This window comes from Loxodonta africana, chromosome 3 (genome assembly GCF_030014295.1).
Source record: "Loxodonta africana isolate mLoxAfr1 chromosome 3, mLoxAfr1.hap2, whole genome shotgun sequence".
In the NCBI taxonomy this organism is placed as follows: domain Eukaryota; kingdom Metazoa; phylum Chordata; class Mammalia; order Proboscidea; family Elephantidae; genus Loxodonta; species Loxodonta africana.
The window spans coordinates 187,319,797-187,333,585 of NC_087344.1; positions in this window are offsets into that span (position 1 = coordinate 187,319,797).

A 13,789-nucleotide genomic window follows, 5' to 3' on the forward strand; every position below is an offset into this window, starting at 1 on the left:
TCACCTGTATTGTGTGTTGTCTTTCCCTTCACCTAAAGTAGTTCTTATATACTATCTAATTAGTGAATACCCCTTTCTCTCCCTCTCTCCCTCCCCACCTGGTAACCATCAAAGAATATTTTCTTCTCTTTTTAAACTATTTCTCTAGTTCTTATAATAGTGGTCTTATACAATATTTGTCCTTTTACAAGTGACTAATTTCGCTCAGCATAATGCCTTCCAGATTCCTCCATGTTATGAAATGTACCACAGATTCATCACTGTTCTTTATTGATGCATAGTATTCGATTGTGTGAATATGCCATAATTTATCCATTCATCTGTTCATGGACACCTTGGTTGCTTCAATCTTTTTGCTATTGTAAACAGTGCTGCAATAAACATGAGTGTGCATATATCTGTTTGTGTAAAGGCTCTTACTTCTCTAGGATACATTCCAAGGAGTGGGATTTCTGGATTGTATGGTAGTTCTACTTCTAGCTTTTTAAGGAAGAGCCAAATCGATTTCCAAAGTGGTTATACCATTTTACATTTCCACCAGCAGCGTGTAAGTATTCCAGTCTTTCTACAACCTCTCCAACATTTATTATTTTGTGTTTTTTGGATTAATGCCAGCCTTGTTGGAGTGAGATGGAATCTCATTGTAGTTTTGATTTGCATTTCTCTAATGTCTAATGATCGTGAGCATTTCCTCATGTATGTGTTAGCTACCTGAATGTCTTCTTTGGTGAAGTGTCTGTTCATATCCTTTGCCCATTTTTTAATTGGGTTATTTGTCTTTTTGTGGTTGAGTTTTTGCAGTATCATGTAGATTTTAGAGATCAGATGCTGATCAGAAATGTCATAGCTAAAAACTTTTTCCCAGTCTGTAGGTAATCTTTTTATTGTTTTGGTGAAGTCTTTGGATGAGTAGAGGTGTTTCATTTTTAGGAGCTCCCGGTTATCTAGTTTCTCCTCTGCATTGTTAGTAATGTTTTGTATACTGTTTATGCCATGTATTAGGGCTCCTAACGTTGTCCCTATTTTTTCTTCCATGATCTTTATCATTTTAGATTTAGGTCTTTGATCCATTTTGAGTTGGTTTTTGTGCATGGCATGAGGTATGGGTCTTGTTTCATTTTTTTTGCAGGTAAATATCCAGTTATGCCAGCATCATTTGTTAAAAAGACTGCTTTTTCCCCATTTAACTGATTTGGAGCCTTTGTCAAATATCAGCTTTTCATATGTGGATGGATTTATGTCTGTATTCTCAATTCTGTTCCATTGGTCTATGTGTCTGTTGTTGTATCAGCATCAGGGTTTTTTGACTGCTGTGGTGGTATAATAGGTTCTAAAATCAGGTAGAGTGAGGCCTCCCACTTTGTTCTTCTTTTTCAGTAATGTTTTACTTATCCAGGGCCTCTTTCCCTTCCATATGAAGTTGGTGTCAAATCTATTCTTGAAATGGTCTCTAAATTCAGGTGGGATATACTCAAGGTCATATTTTGGCTCTCATGGACTTGCTCTGATTTTCTTTAGTTTCAGCTTGAACTTCTTTGTGAGCAGTCGATGGTGTGTTCCTCAGTTGGCCCCTGGGCTTGTTCTGACTGATGATATTGAGCTTTTCCCTCGTCTCTTTCCACAGATGTAGTCGATTTGATTCCTGTGTGTTCCATCTGGCAAGGTCCATGTGTATAGTCACCGTTTATGGTGTTGAAAAAAGGTATTTGCAATGAAGAAGTCGTTAGTTTTGCAAAATTCTATCTTTTGATCTCCGGCATTGTTTCTGTCACCAAGGCCGTATTTTCCAAATACCGATCCTTCTTCTTCATTTCCAAGTTTCGCGTTCCAATCACCAGTAATTATTAATGCATCCTGATTGCATGTTCGATCAATTTCAGATTGCAGAAGCTGAGAAAATTCTTCAATTTCTTCATCTTTGGCCTTAGTGGTTGGTGCATAGATTTGAATAACAGTCATATTAACTGGTCTTCCTTATAGGCATTTGGATATTTTCCCATCACTCACAGCATTGTACTTCAGGATAGATCTTGAAATGTTCTTTTTGAGGATGAATGCAACATTTTTCCTCTTCAAGTTGTCATTCCTGGCATAGTAGACCATATGGTTGACCGATTCAAAGTGGCCAATGCCAGTCCATTCCAGCTCACTAATGCCTAGGATATCGATGTTTATGCATTCCATTTCATTTTTGACGATTTCCAACTTTCCTAGATTCATACTTCGTACATTCCAGGTTCCGATTATTAATAGATGTTTGCAGCGTTTCTTCTCATTTTGAGTCATGCCTCATCAGCAAATGAAGGTCCCGAAAGCTTTACTCCACCCACATCATTAAGGTTGACTCTACTTTGAGGAGGCAGTTCTTCCCCATTCATCTTTTGAGTACCTTCCAACCTGGGGGGCTCATCTTTCAGCACTATATCGGACAATGTTCCGCTGCTATTCATAAGGTTTTCGCTGGCTAATTCTTTCCATTTATTTTTCTGAATTCTTGTGCCAATTTCACATTGTTTTGATTACTATAATTTGGTATTATTTTTCAGTATCCTGCTGATCAAGTCACCCCTTATCCCTACTGCCATTGCTCCTTCTTTTTCGGAATGTTCCTGGTTGTCATGGATTTTGAATTGTGCCCCCCAGAAATATCGGTCAACTTGGCTAGGTCATGATTCCCTCGTATGATTGTAGGATTGTCTACCATTTTATCTTCTGATGTGATTTCCGTATATATTGTAAATCCTATCACTATGATGTATGATGTAATAAGATGGATCAACGGCAGTTATATAGATGAGGTCTACAAGATTAGGTAGTGTCTTAAACCTAGGTCTTTTGAGATATAAAAGAGAGAAGTGAGCAGAGAGACATGGGGACCTCATACCACCAAGAAAGCAGTGCCAGGAGCAGAGCGCATCCTTTGGACCTGAGGTTCCTGTGCTGAGGTGCTCCCAGACCAAGGAAAGACTGATGCATCACAGAGCTGACAGAACGAGAAAGGTTCCCCTGGAGCTGGCGCCCTGAATTTGGACTTGTAGCCTACCGGACTGTGAGTGAATAAACTTCTCTTTGTTAAAGCCATCCACTTGTGGTATTTCTGTTCTAGCAGACTAGATGACTAAGATACTGGTGTTCTTGCGATTTTAATTTAATTTGAACTTTAGAATCAGCTCGTCAAAATCCATGATAAAATACTTCTGGGACATTGATTAGGACTGCATTGATATTTGTCTTAGTTATCTAGTGCTGCCATAACAGAAATATCACAAGTGAATGGCTATAACAAACAGAAATTCGTTCCCTCATAGCTCAGGAGGCTAGAAGTCTGAATTCAGGCTGCCAGCACTAGGGGAAGGCTTTCTCTCTCTTGTCGGCTCTGGGGGAAGGTCTTGTCTCCTCTCAATATCTGTGGGCCTGGTGTCCCTTGGAGATCTCCATGTGTCTTGACATCAACCTTCCCCTGGATCTAGGAGGTTCTCAGTGCAGGGACCCCGGGTCCAAAGGATGTACTCTGCTTGTTGCCAAGAACTCTGGGCTCTGCTTGGTGTGACTCCATCAGGGCCAAAAGACAGAGAATGAGTTGGGGAGAATGAAAGGCAACTTTATTGGTTGGCCAAACAAGGAGACAGTCGGGGCTAAGTGCCTTCCAAGACTGCCTTACAGGCAGCTTATTGAGGCTGGTTTATATAAGCATGATCAGTTTCAGAATACAAAATGGTGTGTATGTGCAGGTGTGAGTAAGCATTTTATAAGGCCTGGGTTGGAGTCCCTGCGCAGGAGGAGATTAGCCATTTTTGTTCATTAGCATGTTAGCTATCTACCTGGGGGTGGAGAATTTACCATGCCTGAGGCAGTTAATGAGCTAAAGGTCATTTGGAGTGCCAGGATGGAGGGCAGGACCTGCTTCAGCTGATTCTGGCTAGCAGGTGGCCGTTTCTTTTGTCATCTAGTTCAAGGAAGTCTCTGCAAAGAAAACAACTTCAGGAAATAGAGTAGAGACAGTGTAGGAACTATCTTGTGAGCCCCAGCTTACATCTTATGTTCCAGGCCCTTCTTTCTTGGTGGTACAGAGGTCCCCTATCTCGTTTGTTTCTCTCTCCTTTTATCTCTTGTAAGATAAAATATGTGACTCAAGTAAGGGTGTGACTTGAAAAAGGGTGGTGACTGGGGTAAAGGTGGTGACATGAGTCACACCCTCTAGTAAGGTGGTGACTCAAGATACATCCCATCCTAATCTTGCTTCATTAACATAATGGACAGCTCACTCCCAAATGAGATCATAAGCACAGGCATAGAGGCTAGGATTTACAACACATCACAAAATGGACGATAATTACACCAGATCACAAAATGGAGGACAACCACACAATACTAGGAGTCATGGCCTAGCCAAGTTGACACATATTTTTGGGGGACACAATTCAATACCTAAGAATATTATATGTTAATTTGAGGAAAATCAGCAAATTTACACTATTAAATCTTGCCTTTCAAGAACATAGGGGTCTGATTTAGCATGTGGGCTGTGCAGTCAGACTGTCCGTGTTCAAATCCTGCCTCCGCCATTTGCTGAATATGATCTTTGGCAATTTTATTAATCTTCCTAAGCTCCAGTTTCCTGATCTGTAAAATTGAGGATGATGATAATAATATTTCCCTCACAAAATTAGAATAATCCTCAGAAAGCACTTAGCGAGTTATCTGGCACATGTAAGTACTGTATTCAATAAATGGTACCAATTATTTTTATGGCACAGTATTCAATTTAATTAGGTCTTTTATATTCTTTAATGAGGTTTTATTATTTCTTTGTGTAGCTCTTGAAAATTTTTGTTAATTTACTAATATGCTTATTTTATATAATTGCTGTTTTGAATAGAATCCTTTGTATTGTATTGGTGCTTTTATTATTGATTCTTGAATATTGATCTTCTACTACTCTGCTATCTTATTCAGTTCTCTTATTTGTCATACTAATTTTTAGTTGATTATCTTGGTTTTTCTATGTAGACAATATTTCTCCAGAAGTAGTGATCATATTGTTTCTTCCTGTCAACCTCAATCAGTCTCCCTGTTTCTCTCTCTGTCTCGGTATTGTCTGGGATCATCAGTACGATTTAATAGTGATATTCTTGTTTTTTTGTTCCATTTGTTCATTCGTCCGTTCATTCAGCAGAATTTATTGAGCTCCTACTATGCGCCAGGCACAGTTCTACCTGCCGGAGATACAGTTGTCAACAAAGAGACAAAGTCCCTGCCCTGATAAACATTACGTTTGGTGTGGGATGGTGAGAGACAGAAAAGAAATAAATGAACATATAATGTCAGACAGTGTAATGAAGAAAAATGAAGCAGAAAAAGGGGAAAATATATCTGTTTTACAGCTTTATTTAGATATAATTTACATATCACAAAAGTTCACCCATTTGAAGTGCACAATTCAACGATTTTTCAGTAGATTAACAGAGTTGTGCAACCATCACCGTAATCTAATTTCAGAGCAGTTTCATGAGCCCTAAAAGAAACCCTCTACCCATTAACGGACACTCCCTATTCTTTCTACCATACTCTGCCTCTGCCACACACACCCACACAGGGCTAGGAAACCACTAATCTATTTTCTCTATATATAGATTTTATTGTAAAATGGAAATAAAACTGTATAGTCTTTGGGGAAACCCTGTTGGCGTAGTGGTTAAGAGCTATGGCTGCTAACCTAAAGGTCAGTAGTTTGAATCCACCAGGTGCTCCTTGGAAACTCTATGGGGAAGTTCTACTCTGTCCTATAGAGTCGCTATGAGTTGGAATCGACTTGACGGCAGTGGGTTTTTTATGTATTCTTTGGTGACTTGCTTATTTCCTTTCATGTTATGTTTATACAAATATTCATGATGAAGTCTATAGCTATAGCTCGTTCATTTTTACTACTGCATAGTATTCAACTGTACGAATATACTACAGTGTATTCACTTTTCTGTCATTGAACATTTTTTCTTTTGTTATTAAAAATAATGCTGCTCCAGACACCATACTTTTGGTGCATGTACACAAGAGATTCTCTCATCGCCATCAAGTCAATTCCAACTCATAGCAACTCTAAAGGACAGAGTAGAACTGCCCCATAGGGTTTCCAAGGAGCATCTGGTAGATTCAAACTGCCGACCTCTTGGTTAGCAGTCGTAGCTCTTAACCACTATGCCATCAGGGTTTCCAGAGATTGTCTAGCCAAGGGTATGTTGTTAGGAGTGGAACTGCTGTATAAAGTACATCTTGACATTTACTAGATAATGCAAATTGTTTTTCTAAAGCAGTTGCACCAGTTTTTCCTCTCATTTGCAGTGTGTTAGAGTTCTGGTTGCCCCATATTCCTTCCAACACTTGTAATTGTCATACTTTAAAATTTTCCCTGCTCTGGTGAACATAAAATGGTATCTTATTGTGATTTAATTTTTTAAATGTAATTTCTATATTATATTGTGATTTAATTTATATGTTCATGATTACTAGTCAGGTTGAGCATCTTTTCATTGATTTATTGTCTATTCATATTTCCAATTTTGTGGAATGATTATTCATGTCTTTTCTCTATGGTTCCATTTGGTCATTTGTATATTTCTTTTTAGTTCTAGGAGTTCTTTACATATTTTGCATGCTAGTGTTTTGTCAGTTTATGAATGTAGTAAATATCTTCTCATAGTTTATGACTTTTCACTTTCTGTGTGGTGTCTGTCTTAGTTTCCTATGGCTGCCATAACAAAATACCACAAAGTGAGTGGCTTGAAAGAACAGACATTTATTTTCTCACTGTTCTGGAGGCTAGAAGTCTGAATTCAGGGCATTGCTGGGGCTATGCTCTCTCTCTCTCTGTTAGATCTAGGGAAAGATTCTTCCTTGCCTTCTTCAGTTTCTGGTTGCCCTGAGTGTTTCTTCATGTTCCTCGGCTTGCAGACAGATCCTCACATGCTGTCTTCTCCCTCTGTGTGACCCTGTTTCCTGTTTGTTTTCCCCTTTTATAAAACATCAGTCAGCAGGGAATAGGATCAGGACCCAGCCTACTCTGGTATGACCTCGTTTAATTTAACTGATAACAAAAGAAAAACCTTATTTCCAAACAACAGGTACAGGGATGAGGACTTCATATCTTTTGGGGGGACACAATTCAATCTGTAATAGCATCTTTAGATATAGAAAAATGATTAATTTTAAACTTATTTAAATTTATAAATTTCATGAATTTTTTTTCTTTTATGCTGTATGCTTTTTGTGTCTTATTTTAAAATATAGTCCCTGACCCTAAATTTGGAAACCCTGGTGGTGTAGTGGTTAAGTGCTACGGCTGCTAACCAAAGGGTAGGCAGTTTGGATCTACCAGGCGCTCCTTGGAAACTCTATGGGGCAGTTCTACTATGTCAAATAGGGTCGCTATGAGTCAGAATCGACTCGACGGCACTGGGTTTGGTTTTTGGTTTGGACCCGAAATTCATAGATTTTATCCCCTATCCCATGTCATAAGAGAGAGAGAATCCAGTTTCTATTTCTACCCATATGTCTTAGTTACCTAGTGTTGCTGTAACAAAAAATACCACAAATGGGTGGCTTTAAAAAACAGGACATTGTTTTCTCACAGTTCAGGAGGCTAGAAGTCCGAATTCAAGGAGGAGCTCTAGGGGAAGGTCCTTCTTTGTAGCTCCAGGAGTTCCTTGAAGTTCCTTGGCATTCCTTGGTGTTTGTCTTTCCTTTGTGTGCATCTCTGTGTCTATTCTGCTCTTTTTATAGCTTAGCAGTGATTAGGTTTAGGACCCGCCCTACTCTGGTATGACCTCATTAACTTAACAAAAACCAAAAACCCAAATCTATTGCTGTCGAGTGGATTCCGACTCATAGGCACCCTATGGGACAGAATAGAACTGCCCTATAGGGTTTCTGGAAACCCTGGCGGCATAGTGGTTAAGTACTACAGCTGCTAGCCAAGAGATCGGTAGTTCGAATCCACCAGGTGCTCCTTGGAAACTCTATCGGGCAGTTTTACTCTGTCCTATAGGGTTGCTATGAGTCAGAATCCACTCGACGGCAGTGGGTTTGTTTTTTGGTTTTTATAGGGTTTCTAAAGAACGGCTGGAAACTCTGGTGGCGTAGCTATGGCTGCTAAGCAAAGGGTCAGCAGTTCAAATCCACCAGGCCCTCCTTGGAAACTCTATGGGGCAATTCTGTTCTGTCCTATAGGGTCTCTATGAGTCGAAATCAACTCGACAGCACTGGGTTTTTTGGTTTAAAGAGAGGCTGGTGGATTCCAACTGCCGACCTTTTGGTTAGTAGCCATAGCTCCTAACCACTGTGCCACCAAGGTTCCTTTTTCTTGTTAGAATCATATTTAGACTTACAGGGGTTAGGATTTTAACATATGTTTTGGGGGACGCAATTCAAACCGTAACACCATATGAATAACAAATTGTCTTAGAGCTAATATTTTCCCCTTGAACTGCAATACTACCTCTGTCTTAAATCAAGTTTCTGTTTATGATGGATCCGTTTCTGGTTTCTTTAATTCGTTCCATTGGTCTATATATTTAATCTATATATTTGTCCTTGAGTCCTTTCATTCACTGAATATTTCCTGAGCACCTGCAATGTGTAGGCAAACAGAATAGACCAGAATACTTCAGAACAAAACAGATAAAAATCCCTGCCCTCATGAAGCTTACTCTGCAGTGAAATACCACAATATCTTAATTATTATAGCTTTAAAGCAAGTCTTGATTCTTGTTATGTGGTTGGGCTAGTTCTTTCACTTTGTTTGTAAAAAAAAAAAGTTCAAGTCCTTTAAAAAAACTTTTTCCTTTGAAATAATTCTAGATTCACAGGAAGTAACAAAGAAACATACAGGGAAGCCTGGTGTACCTTTCGTCCAGTTTCCCCTAATCCTAAAATCTTGCATAGCTATATTACAATATCAAAACCAGGAAATTTACATTGGTTCAATCCACCAAGGTTATTTAGATCTCACCAGTTTTACATGCTTGCATTTGTGTGTATATGTGTGTGTGTATGAAACAAAACAGTTGCCGTCAAGTCCATTCTTACGGCAACTTCATGTGTTTCAAAGTAGAACTGTGCTCTATACGGTTTTCAGCGACTGTGACCTTTCAGAAGTAGATGGCCAAGACTTCCTTCCGAGGCACCTCTGGATGGATTTGAACTACCAACCTTTTGGTTAGTAGCCACACACTTCACCGTTTGTGCCATTCATCGCATATGTAAATTTGTGTAACCACCACTACAATCAAGATACAGAACTGTTCCATCACTACAAGGCTCCTTTGTGCTACCCTTTACAGCCACAGCAACTGTCCCCAATCCCCTCTCCCGGTCCCTATCCCTGGCAACCATTAATCTGTTCCCCATCTCTATAATTTTATTACTTAAAGAATTTTTATAAAGAAAATCATATAGTATCTAACACTTGTTTTCAGTCAGCATAATTCCTGTGAGATCCACCTAAGCAGATCCATCCAATAGTTCATTTCTTTTTATTGCCTAGCAGTATTCCATGATATGGTTGTACCAATTCACCCTGAAGGACGTTTGGGTTGTTTGTAGTTTGGAGTTACTATAAATAAAGCTGCTGCAAACATTTATGTACAGATTTTGTTGAATATAAGTTTTCATTTCTCTGAGCTAAATCCCCAAGAGTGTAATTGCTGACTTTATTCTTTTTAAAGAGTGTCTTGGCTCTTCTTGCCCATTTGTTTTCCACGTATATTTTAGAATCGCCTTGTCAAAGTTATGAAAAACCCTTTCAGGATTTTGATTGGAATGCCATTAAATCTACTAGTAATTTAGGGGCGAATTTATAGTATTGAACCTTTCTATCCATTTATATATTTTTTTCTTTAATTTAGTTCTTCTTTAATGCCTTTCAATAATATGCTATGATTTTTCCCTGTTCACTTCTTTTGTTAGATTTATTCCCAGGTACCTGTATCGGGCAAGAAAGGCTAGATTGTGGTGTGGTAATCAAACAACCTCCAAATAATAGTGGCTTAAAACCACAAAAGTTAGTTTCTCACCTATGCTACATGTCCATCATGAGTCAGGGGGCCCTGTTCCACATCGCCATCATCCTCACTTTAGCACTCAGGCTTAAAGGGAAGGCATTATGGAACATCGCCAGTCGTATGGTAGAGGGAAAAGAAGCTGGAGCAGCATACACTGGCTCTTAAGCTTCTTTCTAGAAGTGTGTCACTTCCACTCACCCTTCATTGGCTAATGCAAGTCACATGACCAGGTCTGAGTTCAACAGGGTGAGGAAGTGCCAACCCACCACAGACTCAGACACGCCCTGCAGAGAGTTCCATTGGTTGCCATTTCCCTGGAGGAGCACCTCTTGTCCTTAATACCCAGGCTCCATAGAAGATACGTATCTTTTAATACAATGTTTTTTGGTCAATGCTTGGATAGTAAAAATATGTAAAATGTGTGTCCCCCAAACACAAATCAAAAGTTTTAACAAAACAATTGTGGGTGAGTTCTCAAGTTACATTCCAAACACAGTTCGTAGAATGTCAGAGTCATTGATAGAATATCAGAATTAGATGTTTTGAAAAGGGAGCCCAGTGTCAACCAAGGAATGCATGTCCGGGATATTGCTGGCTTTAAGAGAAGTCATGCTACTGCCTGCAAAGGAACTGTTTGTTAATGAGCATATTAATTGTTTGGTGAGGTTTTAAGTGTTTTCTATCCTAACACGGTAGTTTTAAAGTGTTTAGTTTTAGAAAATTGACTAGGGGGTTGGGGTTGCAATGTAATGTGTTGTAATTTTTTCCTTTGAAAATAATGGGAAATAGGCTCCTGATTAGTACTTTTGTACAGAATGTCTGATTTTCAGAACTGGACACCTGACAGTAAGCAGAAAGTGCCTGCATTTGTGAGCAGCCTTGATGAGGTATCACTGTGTCTTATATTAATTGTTGCAGTTGTTAATGATATCTTATTAAAAGCTCATTTCCTAACCATTTATTAATAGTGTAACAATGCAATTGACTTTTATGTTGATCTTCTGTTGAGTCTTCTTTTTAATTCAACTAGTTTGTCTGTACTTGCGATACAATGAATTACTTAATATGGCCTTTCTAGCCATAGTCTTTGTGACTCACACACTGAGTGATTGAGTGGGACTACGCATATAAGGTATATGGAATCCTAACAAAGTGATTGGTCGGTTTTGCCCTCCTGCTAGACTTAAAATGAGCCATCCCAGGGGCGAAAGGAGAGGATCTCATCACCACCAAGAAAGAAGAGCCTGGAGTGGAACACATCATTTGGACCTACGATCCCTGCGCTGAGAAGCTCCTGGAACCAGCAGGCTAAGAAAGGAGCTGTAACATGAAAAACAGAAAGGGAGAGCTGTAACACCAGAGATAGTGAGAAGCAGTGGCAGAGAAAGAGCGGCAGCAGAACCAGGAGACCAGCAGGAGACCGACAGGAGACAGCACAGTGGGCTTCCTGGGCCATGAGGCGAGAAAGCTGAGTGCCTTCGGGTAGGAGGCTTACTGGTGGAGTAGGGTGCCTCTGGGCACTTATTGGCAGAGCTAAAAGAGCTTTGTAACATTTGCCTGAGCCAGGCGGAGGGGTGGAGGTGCCAAGGGCCAGGGAGAGGCCTGCCTGCAGGCACAGCTGAGAAGAAGCTATCTTGACTGAAGAACTGTATACTGAGTCATTCTTGAACCTAAGTTGTAACCTGTTATTTCCCTAATAAATCTCATAATCAAGAGTATTTTCTGTGGGTTCTGTGTGGCCATTGGAAGGAATTATTGAACTCAGCAGAGTAGAGAGTGCCGTGGGAGGGACAGATGGTATTAGAATTGGTAAAAAAAAGGCTGGTAAAAGGAGGTATGCCTGACCTCTGCCTCATAGGAATCAGCCTTGGGCTGTTGAACTTGATTCTCCTTCCTCATTGTGAAATTAGAGGAGGTCAGATGCCTCCTCCATGCCATTTTTTACAATACTTACGTTCTTTTGTGTTTTCCATGTAAATAATCTGTTCTATGAATAATAACAGATTTATCTCTTCCTTTCTAATCTGTATACATTTTATTTGTTTACCCTTTGGGGGGGTGGTCTTACTGTTCAGGGTAGAAACCGTAATATAGCAAATAGTGGCTTAAACACATGTCTACAATTCTTTGACACCTCTCCCAAAAAAGGTAGAGTCCAATTTTCCTCCCCTTGACTATGGACTGCCTTAGTGACTCACTTATGATGAATAAAATTTGGCAGAGCTAATGCTGTGCAACTTCCAACTCTCGGGCATAAAATGAAATGTGGTATTGCCCCCCCCCCACTTCTTCTTCTCACCCCCTCTCTCTGCATGCACCTTGGGAACCCTGAGCCAACATGTAGAAGCCCCACTACCCTGACCACCATGCTTCAGAGACCATGTACAGGGACCACGTAGAGATAGCAAGAGATGCCTAGCCTTCTGTATCTAGAGGAGTTAACCACTATGTCACCAGGGCTTCCTATATAAGATTACAATGACCTTTTCCTTGAAAGTTGGGTAAATCTCATCTGGAAATTATCTGGGCCTGGTGTTTTCTTATAGGAAAAATTTAAATACTGACTCAATTTCCTTAATGGTTATGGGACTTTATTCTACTTTTCTATTTTTCTTGAATCTGCCTTAGTAAATTATATTGTCTAGGAAATTGTTTATTTCATCTGTCTTTGAATTTTTTTTTGAATTATTGGCATTGATTTGTTTTTTTTCTTTTTCTCCATTTTTTTTTATTGTACTTTAAATGAAGGTTTACAGAGCAAATTAGTTTCTCATTAAACAATTAATACACATTGTTTTGTGACATTGGTTGCCAACCCCACTACATATGAACACTCTTTCTCGACCTTGAGTTGCCCTCTTCCAGCTGTCCTGTCGCCTCCTGCCTTCTCATCCTTGCCCCTGGGCTGGTGTATACATTTAGTCTCGCTTTGTTTTATGGTCCTGTCTAATCTTTGACTGAAGGGTGAACCTCAGGAGTGACTTCAGTACTGAGTTAAAAGGGTGTCCGGGGGCATAATTTTATGTTTTAAATTTCTACCATATCTGGATTAATATTTCCTTTTCCATTTCTAGTATTGCTTATTTGTGCTCTCTCTCTCTGTTTCTCTCTCCTTCTTTCCCACCAAAGCAATTTTTTCAAAAGTTTATCAGTTTTTAAAACATCAACTTTGGGTTTGTTGATCCTTTGTTTTCAATTTCATTTGTTTCTCTACTTAATTGTTATTTCTTTTCTACTGATTTTTTCATATTTATCCTGTTGTTCCTTTTCTAATTGCTTAAGCTGGCTTATTATTTTTGGCCTCTCTACTTTTCTAACTATAAGCATTTAAAGTTATTAATTTCCTGTCTTATATATTTTTAAAATTTAATTTAAATAATTTCATTTTTGTATTTCTAAAGATCCTGTTTAGTACTTTTTCCTGTCAAAGTCATTTTTATAGCCTTTTACTTATTATTCATGTTTTTGCGTCTTTTTTTTTTTTTTTTAGGAAACATACCCATTACATATATTTGTTATTTTTCATATGGTAATTTCAATGCAAAAGGCTTTGTGAGTCTGATCTTGCTGCTGGTGCTTTCACATGGCGCTTTGTTTCCTTGTGCATTCTGTAATTTGTGTGTGTGTGTGTGTGTGTGTGTGTGTGTGTGTGTGTGTGATCTGATTCATTGGAACTGTACCTCTAGGTAATTTGTGAGGCCTACATTAAAGATATATTTCTTCGGAAAGGATTT